Here is a 12371-nt window from a genome sequence, read left to right as displayed (position 1 = left end):
CACTTGTGCAACATATTCCCCTGTCCACCTGCCCCTCCGTATTTGTGATTGGTGCCCCTTCCCTCATTTCTCTCTCCACCTTACTTTCTGGCCTCTCCTGCAACAAAAACAAAAAACATAAAAATGTTTCATTTAGGATCCACCTTTCACAGTTTTCAAATAGAACTAAAAAATAAGCTTTTAGACTACATCTACTTAACATTTTTCAGTGAAGTATTTAGATTCAATAAGATTCTCCAACATTCCATTAGCATTTTCTACTATGCTAATGGAAATAATGGATAATTCTATACTACAGAAAAAGAAAAAAGCATCAAAACAATTTTCTGTCCGAAATTCTTCTCTCTGGTATACACTAAACTCCATTGCCCTTTACAACTATCCACAGTCTCTGCATTGCCCAGTCTAGCCCATGACTTATTAGAAAACCCAGATTGCACATTCAAACCATTACACAAGACAGCCCTTCTACTCTTTTTACTTTTATGTTTGTAATTCTCCCTCATTGCCTGCTTTAAACCATTCACACATATATCCACTAATCACTTTAAAAAATCTTTACATATAGCCTTTTGACATATTCAGCTACCACCCACCAACTGCCACTTTACAATGTTCTACAAATCCTTTGCATCTACATTTCCCATACTTATACCAGAAAATTATACATAGTGCTCCTATAAATGCACATATGCATTGTGCAGTGAGATAACTTCATGAATAAAAGGTGCAGTATGGATAGACAACTGCTCATGGGAGCCCATGAGGAAAGTGCCAAGGGATGCCAAGGTGGGAGGCCTGAAACACCCTAGTTTGGCTTAAAATGCTGCATGCCCCAATAAGTAAATCAGAGTAGGCATTTGTCCTTGCTGAGGGCTAGGCCCATTATCCATGCACCAAACAAACTTACATCACTATTTTTTATACTTACATGTGGACACTTTGGAAAAATAAAACAAAAAACAGATTTGAAAAAAAAGCATGCTTTGGGGTCCTTAATGATACTGCTCGCGCAGGTTTGATGTAATTCAGTACAGCACTTTAGGCTGCAGCCACAAGCAAAATATTTGTTGCCATTCAAACCTTGGGCTTCCAAAGTACACAATTATCAAGTAATTGCAGGGTGGTAGAATAAGTAGGTCACTGCGCATCATCTAGTACTTTAAATGGATTACAATACTGCTAGTGATGAGGTTATTTTGTGAAGGTGCCCTTCCTTCTTCAAGTGTTAGGTTTCGAATAGGAGAGTGTTCCCTGTTCACCTTAGCGCTGGGTGATTCAATAAGTATTATTGTTGTAATAAGGCAGTCTTAAAAACCATTGTTGGTGCTATATTTATTGTTAGAAGTCAGCCAACATGTGTTTCGACTCTCTAGGATATTTCTCAATACATGTGGATTGTGGGCCGGTCATTGCTGCGAGGTTGTGGAAATGAGTCTGGCATGCAATCCCAATATCTTGTCCCGGTATGGTCACAAATAAAGGTAGATAATGATTTCAAGGGGTGGTCTGGTGAACACGTGATCAAGGTGGTCTAATGTCTACAATTGAGCCAGGGAAACTGAACCAATGAAGGCATGGAAGGGGCTTGGTGTGCCAGGCAATTAAAAGGGGTGATTCACAAGGAATTGGTGGCTGAGCAATGTGGGAAAGGGAAGGGGTGCATGCAAGGTAAGGGAAAGGGAATGAGTTAAAGGTTAAAGGATCGAGAAAAAGAGGAACAGAGGTCTGAAAGTGAAATGTAAGGAACGAGGTGCATCACAAATGTGGTGCAAGGGAAGGACACTGGAGGGTGATGGTTAAGGAAAATAGGTTAAATGAGACAGATGTATACCTCTGAAAAAATAGGTCAGGATGTTGACGTTGCTGTGATCTGTGCCTGACGTGCATGCCACTGCACCTGACTGTTGGACTGGCTCAACCCCTTTCTTTTTTCTGGCAAAGTGATGCATACTTGCTTCATGAATATCTGTTTCAATTAAGACCACTATTGTATTGTTTCAGGTTGCTTTATCATATGACTTGGGGTTTTCAAAGTGCACACAATTGTATAGAATAAGATAATTATAGTGAGTTTTCATTATAGTTATAATCTTAGTCTTTAAAATTGTGTGTATCCTCAGATACATTCACCTCAAGATACACGCAATTAATATGCTTCTCTCTTGTAAATACATTGGTGCTTTGAAAGCTAGATTTATTGAACTGTGTACTAGTCTAACCCTTGAATAACAACTTGCCGAAAGTGTTTCTAATATTAAAGATGTAAAGGGAGAAGGTGACATCTCATCTGATTTCTAAATTGGAAAATGTGGAAAAAGAAGATATGTCTCACTTTTTTACCTTCCAAACTTCCTACATTATGTTATTCTGTGAAGATCACTTTTTATCACTGTGCCTTATTTTCCCTAACTATCTGCACTCATATGGGTTTATAATCTATAATGTTACTCCGTAAATAATCTTAACGTTTTACATGATGTGTGCTAGTAGGGATACAGGATGCCTAGTTTCATAATTGAAAGATATGTTGCATAAAAGGAAAGTCATGTCAATACATTCTACTAGAAATACTGGGGAATGTGTGGGGGTAGAGGTTGGTATTGAGTTTACCTGTTCTGGAACTTGCCCCTGCATTGTCTGGATTTGCACCACCACATTGGCCAGAAAATGATATTTGCCCCCTATGCTAAATGTTGCCAGTCCTCCCCGGGTCAGAATTCTATTAATGGCAAAGAGGGTAGGATTATTGCACCCTTCTATTGCCCTCCCTCATATATCATTTATTTTGCAACAGATTCAACAAAGGATACATAGAGCGCATAATACTCTTCTCCTTGACATGAATAGAGGCATGACTGTCCACTAGGCACTATCGGCATTCCCATTGAGCACACAATATTTGGCCCCATGTACATTGCTGCAGTAAAATACTTTCAACTACTGTCAGCATTAATGGACTATGTCATGGGTTACCCACAGGACAGCCTGTAAACCCCATGGCTTTTTATCCAATATTTCCTGAAACATTTGGCAAAATATCCAGCATTACAACCAGTAACTTTACAGGCTTTCGAGGGGAACCCTTCGAGGGGAACTCTTCAAAGTTCCTGGGGAGGGGATCAGGCTATACTCGCTTATACCAATTCTGACCAAATATTTACTCCATAGCAAGAAGAAATTCCATCGGAATGTCCCTGACACTTACTGACTAAAGGTATTTATAACTGCAATAAATGGGACAGATGAAACATGCATTCATTTGGAACAGTGGATTGTCGATTTGTCAAAGTTTGCATCAGCAAAGTTCAATTTCAACAATGAAAAAGCCCGAAAATCAATTCTTGAAACATATCATGTTTATTGTTGAAAAAAAGCAGACATTCATATATACAAAAATATTAGTTGTATGGAAAGTGAAATGCATCTTTGTAGCACTGGTTCAGTGATGGAAGCAGATCTGCGTCTTCCCATGCAACTCGGGTCTTTATTCATTTTTTAGAGGCAAAGGTGCATATTGCAATTGTAACAATATCATTGTACAGTTAAATCAAAAGAAAACAATGAACGCAGTGAGACATTTTTTTATCACCACTCCTCCCTAAATTCACAGCAGAAACTACAACCGCTTGTTCTGTGGAATGTGTAAACTGGCATTAAATGTATATGATCTTAGCATAGAGAATGTGACCCATATTCCAGATAAAGATGTGGCGGCATTGAAACTCATATTAAGCAAAAGCAAATTGCACGTTTCAAACACACACGACAGCCTGGAATAGCTTCTGACACAAGTGGATCGGCAGGGGAGTTGCTAGGTCTGGAAAAGACCCGGGGCTAAGCTGATGTCGGAACTGTTGGGACCGGGGGCTAGCTAGTCTTTTGGCTGTAGCTCCTGAGATTCTATCCGGGGCTACAACCAAAAGATCAGGGGCTATAGCCCCCTTAGCCCCTCCCTAGCAACGCCCCTGGGTGGATGTCTTCCCAATCCCATCTTCAGGCTGCCCTATACATTCCGCTGTGACATCCTTACTATATCCTGGCTATTGATCAATGATCTGTATCCATGGCCAATACCACTGCACTGCCATCTCAAATACAAGCTACAGGATAAGCCAGAAGAATTGAAAGAGATGTGGAAGACCTTCCTGGCGGTCAATCAATTGCATAACCTCAGTGCAACACTCTTGGATTCAAGTAACATAAGAAAATTCCTCCTACACCAATGTTTGTTCTAGAAACTTCAATATGGGTGGAAATTGGAGATGTGGCATCGTTGTGCTTATACACTGTTTAAGTATGCAGTGCAATCAGATTTCAGATAATAGTGTTCTTGTAGATTATATGTTTTCAATACACGCTTTAAAGGTACATTATTACATTTTTCTGCATCAAAACAGTTGTGAAACAGTATCAAAAAGAAAAGCGGACGTGTAGCCTCATAAACCATTCAATATGTAATACAAAAAACACAGAAAAAAAAGAAAATATAAATAAGTTTTCAGGTTGGAATACAATTGCCTAAGGCCAGAGTACAAACATGCGTGAGCCCATCCTCGTCAGTGCAGAGGAAATAGAAGAAGTAAACAACATGTTACCATGGAGATTTTAATTGCGCTACAGATCTTATATTAGTTAACATCCACAGCACAGGACCCCACACATGAGACAGATAATATAAGAACTAAATCTTGGCATACAAGACCTAGCAGCCAGGCCATCCTAGAGTTCTAAGCAGAACGGTGGTCAATGACACCAAGGAGGGGCAGCAACTCGAGCCACCATATGTATAGTCGTTAAAAAAGCTCCTACAACCTATTAGATATCTTGCCTGTGCTTCGTTTCATAGAACATATACATTTCAGCATGGATAGATGGGAGGCTCAGCTTTCCGAATTGTGAAGATCAATTGGTTGGGCGGTTTTCCAAGTGGTTAATATAGAATTTTGTGCAGCAAACAGAATCATGTGAAACAATCTTTTCTCAGTGATCCTGTTTTCCAAAAGAGAGATCCCAAACAGTATGAGTGTGAGAGAAAGGCCATTGGTACAGCTAGGTAATTTAGCAAGATCCTGCACCCCATAATCCCAAGACATTTGAGCCAGCAGACAAGACCAAACCTATGACCCATGGTCCCCAATAGTCGGCAACTCCTTCGACAGTTAAAAGGGGCTGTCGGAGCCATATAGAATAAATGATCTGCTGTATAGGGGGTGCCTTTATATTGCTTAACAGAAATTACACGTGTAACATGTGTGAAGAATCCATTGCGCAAACCAAGGAAGAGAAAGGAAAAAAGAGGGGCCAGCCGGCGAAAGAGGAGAGGTAGAGAAGGGCGTCAAGGAGGGGTGCCGGCAGACTTTGGAGTGGAGCTAGATGCGGGAAAAGGGATGGGGATGTGGAGGGGGTAGTGAGAGGGATTTCATGGGGAGGCTAGTGGGCGTGGATAATGTCAACGGTGAGCCAGAATGAGGGGTTGGGGGGAATATGGACAAAGCTTCTGCAGGTGTCCCCTGGAGAGTCAGTGGTGCAGGTGCGGCCAGTGCGTACGGAGGGACAGAGATCCTTTATGCCACTCCTATTGCACGAATGTGTAGGTGCAGTGGGAGATGCGATAAGGATGTTTTAGAAAAGATCACACAGAAGTGGTGTATGCTAAATATGCCAAAGCGATTTAAACTGCATCTCAATATTCTTCAAATTAAAGGAGACCTCAGGTGTTATGCATCAATAAGAATGAAAGTCTGTGAGGTCTATAGTAATCCCATGAATCCAGGCCATACCATGACTAGGGTGGAATTCATTTGTATATTTTGGGGAATCAGGAATGTATGCAAGGTTCTAAGTCTGGGGAAGATGCCTTCGCCACAAAACAATAACAGCTCTCAGTTAGACTGAGTCCTTTTATGATTTCATAAAACCATAAAACAAGACTCTCCTTAACCAAAGTGTGCGATCTTCTACATAATAATATAATCTCACTGAGCATTGCCTAAAAACCTTGTGCGTTCTCAAAGTCTGCAATATTTTATACAGAACAATACCACTGTCAAAACCACTTGTTCAAACTCTTTCAGAGTGGCCATACATCTCAACCAATCCCCGAGAGACTGCCTTTCTTAATCTTGTGAAACGCTTTAGGGTAAAATGGGCATAGAGGTCCCTGGTGGAAACGCAGTCACTCCTCGCTCATTGCTTACATTTTTCAGGTTATTTACGATTCTGAAGGCGAAGCAGCCTGTGAGCAATAGTGAAATGCCACGGATCCACCAATGTTTTCCTAAGCACTGCATGCCCACATCAGATGGTACAGCCCACTAAGGGATGGTGGATGGTGGTAAATTGTCACAGGCCTTTTAGCAAGGGTAATGGCTGGATCTCTGGAAGTGTAAATGTTCTTCCTGTTAACAGGAGACAATAAAATAAAGATTCCACATTTTTCATACCATGAATACAACAGGGCAGAAGTAATGCTGTTGACCTGACACAATTGCTACACCTGTGTGTTTTAAAGCCACTCAAACGTGTTCAGCTCAGGGAATTATATTTCATGTTCCCCAGATGAGAAGACGAATTAAGATATCATCTGGAATGTTCTACTAGGAAGGTGGACATACGTCTGCTGTTAGTTGGATTATTAAACCCCCAATCTCACAGAGATCCTGAAATCAATGCATCTTTATCAGAGACATTTGGTGTGTGGATAGCAAGAATAGCATGCAGTCAGTAAATTATTCTTCTACAAGCTTTGCAGTGTTTGAAAGTTTCCTGCGTTTAACTTTCACTGCATTGCTCTTTCTATAGAACCAAATGGAGGCCCACTCTTGCAAAGGGAATCCATTCAAAAGTGCGTGGGCTCCCTAATTTGCATGTTGGCATGCTCACCCCATACTGAGAGAATCCCCTTTTGTTGTGTGAGGGTGTGCATGCGTTGCAGAAGCAGAGGCATAGAAGCTCCAAAAGATGTTCTCAACGTAGCCTGTTTCTCCGGGCTTCATTTGGGAGGTGAAATAGAGATTCCGGAATACGTCTGTAGACTATTGGGACCAGTGAGTGGCTTCTGGCTCCAGTCCAGAATTAGAATACAGGTACACCGGCGCAGAGGCTCTCAGGGTGGTGGCGGCAGCTCTTGCCCACTGTGCAGTCCGAGTCCAAGACTACACCCAGACTGATGGCAGTCTCAGAACTCCTCCCCCTGGCATTGGAGAGGCCACTCATTCACTAGAAACAGTCAGCGAGTGGTGGTTGAGCCCACCGCTCATTAACTATCTCCTATGTATTCCCCTATGCGGGTGCTACATTATCAGTGAGCACCAGAGAAGGGACCCAAGCATTTGTGTGTTAAATGGATGCATAGCCATGGTGTGCCGATAGCAATGCCAGCGGCTGTGTGTAAGTACAGTCTGAGACCATGCATTCTATAGGTTAACATTCCACTAGCCCTAGGTTGATCTGCTCTAATACCACTGCCAATTCCATTCATGAGGAGAGACTGCTAGCTGGCTCTCCATTATTAGAATGTCAATGTCATCCTATATCTTAGAGAAGGTAGGGGTACTTTCTCACCTTCACATCATAGACTAGCCTAACCACGCTAGCTGGCCCCAGTTGAGAGGCTTATGTTTACCAAAGCCCCGATCCCATGTTTACTAAGGTCCCCATGTTTACAAGTATTGTGCTCACCCTAGATGGAAGCATCATCAACCTCCCTAGCACCATAGGGGAGTTGACGTGTGTACGATAGCAGAGCAACCCCAGATCAGACTATCATATAATTTTCCAGGGATTCCTTTAAAGAGAAAGCATATAACTTTCGTGAATATGGGAATCCAAACACGTCTACTGGAGGGACTGTAAAGCACCCCACGCCAATATGCCTCTTTGGATGCCTTAGTAGATCTCCTACATCACAAAGCAGCCGCAACTGTTCATAGGAATTAGCTTTTCATGTTTGCAAGTCCTACCGAAGAGTCCACCAACCAGAGTGATATCAGAATAGCCAAGCTCTACTCCATGTTCAAATGATACGATGACTTGCATGTTCTTGTTCTTTATCACTGGAAGCTGTCATATACAATAAGACACCAGAGCAGGCCCCCAGCAAGTCATCAAGAGGAGTGTGCCTTTCTGCAACTGACAGATACATAGATACTGTGACATGGCGAATAGGAGCAGCAAATGATGCTTTCAATAGGATTATCTTCATCTTCTCCCACAGTATAGATGAAGCGCCCTAGATAGCCGAACGCTGCACATCTGAACGTAGGCCCACCAAAATAGTGTAACCATTGCTTTCTCAGTGGCTACTGAAGAGATAAGTGACAACCCACTCTCTAATGCTCCAGAGAGAGGTTTTGTGTCGGGTTCATGTTCTTACAGTGAGGTCTTGAAGTGGATTCTCCCCTGCTTTCACTCAGATCTAAATAATCCAGCTGTCTGCACAACGGGTTCACCTAACCTAGATTATGATAAATCCTCTTTCTTGGTCGCCCTACCTATATCATCCCAAAGATGCAGATTGTGAGAGGCTACACCCAAGATTATCCCAGTCCACCTCGTTACTCCCATAGTACTCCCCTTCCGCACTTGTTGCATTGGCTTCCTATCAAGGAACCTGTATCCTTCAGCTAACTGTGCACTGCAGATAGTGCACTCTACGTCATGGCTGTCTCATAGAGAAGTTGGTATCTTAAGCTTCTCCCTGATGGACATTCCTTCCTTCTGTCATAAACTCAACAAAAGTTGTGCCTTCTAAGTATTAACACTGACATTCTGTCATTCCTAGCCCCTCTCCAGTATCTTAGTTCTGGGCTGTCTTTCCTTTCATCGTGCCATTAAGACTGGACTAGTGGGAATCGTACAAAAATGTCGACCTGGGAATTGCGACGGTCGAAAATGCCGACTTTTTTTTTTTAAACACCCGCTTTACACCACATATATATGTGGGGGGTAATGGGTTATTATAGAAATATGGGGGGATGGCGGAGGGTCTCCCCCGCATATCTATGCTGTGTAAAGGGGATTAATAAAAAATAAGTCACAATTTTCGGCTGTCGCAATTACATGTGGTCGCGGTGATCCCATAGATCCGACTAGTTCACTTGTCACTCAAAGGTTTTGCCCTCTTTCTGCTTCAGCTTTAGTGCCAAGCTGCCCACCCGCCATCCCCCCTGGCCCCCCGATCGCCCCGGAGATAGTAAACTTTGTACATTTCTGAGGCATATCAGGCTATGGCAGACAACTGTAATCTGATCTAAAGCAAACAGAGTAAGCAGGAATATTTATGGGACAGTGTTTACAGAAAATCCCGCCTTAGGTAATGGCCCATATTTACCCCATGCATGCCTCCCTCTATGTACCCCATGCAATGTCAATATCAACTCTTAATTAGGAACTAGTTTAAAAACAAATGGTATTTAAAATTACTGCTTTTCCACTTCAACACAATACTCATAACGAAGCACCAGCATGATTTGAAGATTGGGGTATCGTACATAAATCTATATTGCTGTTAGAAAAGACATTACACAATAATCAACAAAATATAAGGGAGTTTATAGACTTGAAAGACAATAAACCTAAAAGGAATAAAATCAGTAGAAAATACAAAAACATCACAACAGATAATGGGCACTGTTTTGAAAGCAGACATACCACTAGGAGCCTCCAAAATTGCCCAGGGCGGCTGTACATCAGATGCAAACTATAATGAGTATGGAGAGAGTGAACAGGGATGCAAGCCCATGTGCATTTCACAAAGTAAGTGTTGTTTCTTTTTTATGACCTACATCGGGCCAATGCGATGATGCAAGATAAGCCGGTCAGTGGATGCAAGATACAAGATTTGGAAATCTCCCTTGTATCTAACCCACTCCTTGCCATTATCGATAAGGAAGGGGTTCCTGGGTCATGCCGATCATATTCCAATGCAGGGCTGGCTTGCTGATCTGAAGCAGATGAGCCAATGGTTGGTCTGTCACAGATGCCATATTACACCCATGCTCTGCATAATAATGAGTCATGGAACATTTTGCTCGCAAATGGAATACAACATTGTTTTTCCAGTACAGTAAACACTGCTTGATAACCGAGACTTACAATGTCCTGAACAAGGCTGCTTCCAAAGAAATTGGGCACGCGTTAGTACAACAAACCAAGCAAAAGATCATTACAATGTACTCAAAAGTTAACACAAATTGGATTCTGTTGTTTCATTGAATCCCAGGTTTTTGTCGAGAACGCAATTGCCTCTCTGATGAGAGAACACAGACATATAGAGCATTTGATGGAAAAAAAAACACAAATGTACAAATATTTACTTCTGAAACATGGTAAGTGATTGATAAAGGCTTTAGGAAATGTTAATGGCGTGTGGACATGAAAAGCAGAGAGAGAATGTGTCCACGTGTATACAAGATTCAGGGCCTGGTTCACAGAGCGTTTCTAATGGGGTTTTGCCATTATAAACCACTACTGTGAATTAGGGCCTAAGTCTCCAACTCAGAGACTAAAATCATCCACACTCAGGAGTATAGATTTTAACGTTGCGAATAAGCATTCTTTCATTTGATGAACAAATTGAATCTTCTTGCAGAAAACTATTACAATAAAAGACTGTTTATTGGGCTGTTCACAACCGTCGCTCTCTGCATGGATCTGGCAATGTCCTACTGTTGAACCCTCACAATATTCGGTTGCAAAAATCTAGTTTATTTTATTTTTAATGAAGTTATGTGAAATGGAAGCATCACCCCAAAAGACAGCCATTTATTAAAAATATCCACAGCCATTTTTCATGCATTGTCCAGTTCAGCCCGCACTGGAATGATATAGGTGGCACGGTTTTAGCCGGACGGCGCAAACGTTGGTGCGTTGCATTTATGTTGGGATTTCTTTTGAATGGCAAGAGTGAGGTCCGCTTCAGCCTTTACACATTGTATAATGTCTTTTCTTTGTCTTCACTTTCTGGAAAAAAAACGGGGCACATATACATCAGGATTCACAGCTGTATTGCATTTAGGAATAAACATTTCTGATAGCCTTGAGTTATAATATAATGTTATATCTAAAAAAAACAACAAACAATATAGTGATTGGCAGTAGAGTTGTAACATCTTTCTACGTCCTCGACTACCAAGACCTCTCATCACAAATTGACAATGTTTAATACGTTCAGCATTGCCAAGTTATGATTACAGAGTACGTACATCCTTCATTGGTTTTCCCTGTCAAATTTAAAGTCATCCATCAATGTAAAGGCACACATGCCAGTCAGTGTTGACTCGGGAGGATAGCTCAAGGGCAACGTGCTCGCCTTGGAAACAAGACGACACATAGCACCACAGGTTCAATCCCCGGGTCCGCGCTTTTAAACCTCTGGGTGGATATTTATATGATATATAAATATCATATCATGCAGTATTACATCAAAATATTAGACATTAGTCATTGCTTCATCCATCCGAGAGCACATGTTAAAAACCTCACCAGAACTGCTTAGCTCACTCCCTTCGGTCTGAGCTTCTTCTAAAATATCGGTTTCAGCATTAGAACTACAGACAACCCCGAAAGAATGGGAAGATTGAATGGAGCTGACTGCGCACCTAAAGAGGCAAACCAGATCGAAAATCAATCTCTCTAATTTGACCACATCATCCTGTGGTGATACGTTTGGTAGGTCATCCATCCCCCAGGCCGTACATGCTGCGGTATCTGTGGCCCTGTCATAAATTAAATAACGCCAATTAGTAAAGGGTTCAGCCCACTCCTGAATTTTGTGTTATGGGCTGCAGCAGAAATTATCCCTGCAAGATATTGTTACTGCGCAAATAGATTGTAAAATTCTTGGCACCACTTAAGTGTTGGAATTGAATGTACTTTAACCCTATTCCTAGCAAATACTTCAACTCTCAGCCTCTTTCTTCCATCATTAAAGCCAAACCTTTTCCTAGCATTGAATCTTCTATAGAGCATGCAGTCACTGAGCTGGATATGTCTGAGCAATCCTTCATGATATTAGAATCTGAGCAGCTGTAACACAAAGCATTAGCCGGCCTGGAGAGTCACAATCCTGACGGCGACCACTGCCTTTTGCTAGGCATGAAATCTAAGGAGACCTACAAAAATAGACATTCATAATCCCCTATGATGTTTTTTACAAAAACAGCGCAGTTTAGTTGACAGTAGCTTGGAAAGGCCCATCATGAGAGACAATCAAATCAGCGGATCTGTTTTCAATAGCAGGATCTGAATCTTAGTGTGGTGGACCTGGGCAACCTTCTCTTGGGCCAATAGCTGAGCAATATAAATTATCTGGATACAAGGATTAGGCTTACAGTAGAAGAGTTGTATGAATTCAACGACCCAGCACT

General features: G+C 41.8%; 1 protein-coding gene across 2 annotated transcripts in view; it reads right to left on the bottom strand.

The window, feature by feature from the left end:
* Positions 1-3341: 3341 nt before the first annotated feature.
* Positions 3342-12371, bottom strand: part of IMPG2 (interphotoreceptor matrix proteoglycan 2) — a 901957-nt gene continuing 892927 nt past the window's right edge. For both annotated transcript variants that reach the window (XM_069637266.1, XM_069637267.1), the window contains one exon: positions 3342-10965. The gene's annotated coding sequence lies outside the window, so the exon portion shown is untranslated. The remainder of the gene's footprint in view (positions 10966-12371) is intronic.

The sequence above is a fragment of the Ambystoma mexicanum genome, chromosome 7p (assembly GCF_040938575.1).
Source record: "Ambystoma mexicanum isolate Mex_15411 chromosome 7p, UKY_AmexF1_1, whole genome shotgun sequence".
In the NCBI taxonomy this organism is placed as follows: domain Eukaryota; kingdom Metazoa; phylum Chordata; class Amphibia; order Caudata; family Ambystomatidae; genus Ambystoma; species Ambystoma mexicanum.
Note: the sequence above shows the minus strand (reverse complement) of the source record. Positions and strands in the feature narration are given on the sequence as shown.